The sequence below is a fragment of the Anopheles stephensi genome, unplaced genomic scaffold (assembly GCF_013141755.1).
Source record: "Anopheles stephensi strain Indian unplaced genomic scaffold, UCI_ANSTEP_V1.0 ucontig158, whole genome shotgun sequence".
In the NCBI taxonomy this organism is placed as follows: Eukaryota; Metazoa; Arthropoda; class Insecta; order Diptera; family Culicidae; genus Anopheles; species Anopheles stephensi.
In genome coordinates this window covers 47,501-50,000 of record NW_023405078.1, presented here as the reverse complement: position 1 = coordinate 50,000, position 2,500 = coordinate 47,501, and positions in this window count along the sequence as shown.

Below are 2,500 nucleotides of genomic sequence, written 5' to 3'. Positions count from 1 at the left end.
AAAAATCACTTTTTCTTAGGGTACGGGTCAAAAATTTTCTAAGTCCCAAAAAATCACATTTTCTCGAATATCTCGAAAACTACTTATCGGACAGGGGTCAACCAAGGTGTTTTAGAAAGGTCTCAACAAGCTCTAAATAATGGGCCATAGCGACTTTTTAGTGATTTTTTGACAAATTTTGTCATATCGGCATCCCGAGTTCCCATACTGGCCATAGGCCATGGGGCCCCGAACGAAAAAATTTTGGTCCGAGGGTCAAAATTTTTTTTCTCATAAATTTGTTCAAAACGCCGTCGGAACGCGCCTTAGATCATGAAAAGTGAAAAGAAACAGTATTTTGCAAAAGTTGGGGTGGCCTATGACTTACATGGCCACGTCCTAGGTCCGAGTTCCCGAGGTCGTGTTCTTCAGTGGCGGAAAAAAATGGCCACTTGTGGGAGATGCAAAATGTTCATTTTGTATTATAGGGGACACACTATCGAAGCGAAAATTTCAGAAATGGCCTAAAACGTGAAGAAATGATGGGGTATGTACGAAAAGAAGGTTTTTATGGTCAAACGGTGAAAATTTTTTTTTTATGAAAAATTTTGGTCTCCCACCGTTCATGAATTTCTAGGACCAAAAATCGAAAAATTTGAAAACTTCACGATCGAAAGGGAAACGCATATGTGGTGTTCCTAGGTGTGTACGGTGTACGAAAAACGGGTTCACGATGAGATATCAGGCAAATAAGTGGACCTAAAGTGAGTTATACGGGTAAGACGAGGTGTCCAAAGACCGAAATAGGGGTACCAACTGAGAACGAAATGAAGGTCCCCGAAGTCGCCATACAAGTTATAGGAGGTGTCCAAAGTACGAAAAGAGTTCCATATTCGGCTGTTCCTACTATATGGTTCCCTGATTGCTGCTCCAAGGAGTAGTGAGGAAGTGTCCAAAGGTCTGTTGGGGGTATCGAGGTGATACCCTCGACGGACAATATGCACGAAAAGTGGTTCGATGATCTATCCTGTAGGTCGTACGGCAGCCATACCCGGCTGGAAGTACCGCGGTAATTCCGCAATAAAACGTTCGCCAGACGAACAAACAAATTGAATTAGCTCATCGTAGTGTACGGAAACGAAACGAAAATGTAAGGTGATTAGGGATCCGGGAGCAATCTCGCGATCCCATGGTTCGGTGTAAGAAATGATACGAAGTGTTCATAAGTCTCCTCTGGAGGCAGAACCATCGTAGCAAAGTTCGGGAACCCAAGGGTCACAAAAACTCGTAGGACGATATCCACGAATAATCGGGGACTTGTGGGGACTACCGTGCCCTGACAAGTCAACTACACCTTAACTGGTGATGGTCGTCCTACGGGGACCTGCGGGGAACAAAAGGGTCACTAAAACTCGTAGGACAATATCTCCGAATAATCGGGGACTTGTGGGGACCACCGTGCCCTGACAAGTCAACTACACCTTAACTGGTGATGGTTGTCCTACGGGGACCTGCCGGGAACCCAAGGGTCACAAAAACTCGTAGGACGATATCCACGAATAATCGGGGACTTGTGGGGACTACCGTGCCCTGACAAGTCAACTACACCTTAACTGGTGATGGTCGTCCTACGGGGACCTGCGGGGAGCAAAAGGAGTCAGAAACAATCGTAGGACGATATCCACGAATAATCGGGGACTTGTGGGGACTACCGTGCCCTGACAAGTCAACTACACCTTAACTGGTGATGGTCGTCCTACGGGGACCTTCAGGGAGCCGCAGTAAGTCGCAGGTCGTATGCGAGCCTTGATTGGTCCTGTTGGGGGCGTGCGGGGTGTAATGCCTCGGTACGTCAAATGTTGGTGTACGATGTACATCGATAATCTGACATCCTCCTGAACAACCTTTGCTCGTGTGGTTATTGGCGCTGTGGAGTCGGTGTACTGCCGCAGGTCAATGAGAGTGGTCACAACAAAGATTGTGTCACCTGATGAACGTAGAAAGAGAGTCTGCGGGGACTGGTGCCCTGGTAGACAAAAAATATCGAACAAGCAATTGACGAAGACGAATTCTGGTTGATCCTACCAGTAATATACGCTTGTCTCAAAGGTTAAGCCATGCATGTCTAAGTACAAACATAAATGAATGTGAAACCGCATAAGGCTCAGTACAACAGCCATAATTCACAAGATCATCCACCCATCAGTTACTTGGATAACTGTGGAAAAGCCAGAGCTAATACATGCAACATGCCGGGACCGCTGTCCGCTTGCGGGCGGTGGAACTGGTGCACTTATTAGTAAAACCAATCGCCTCCGGGCGGCTTGAGTTGAAGTCTGGATAAGGATGCCGATCGTATGGTCGCTTGACCGACGACAGATCTTGCAAATGTCTGCCCTATCAACTATTGATGGTAGTGTAGAGGACTACCATGGTTGCGACGGGTAACGGGGAATCAGGGTTCGATTCCGGAGAGGGAGCCTGAGAAATGGCTACCACATCCAAGGAAGGCAGCAGGCGC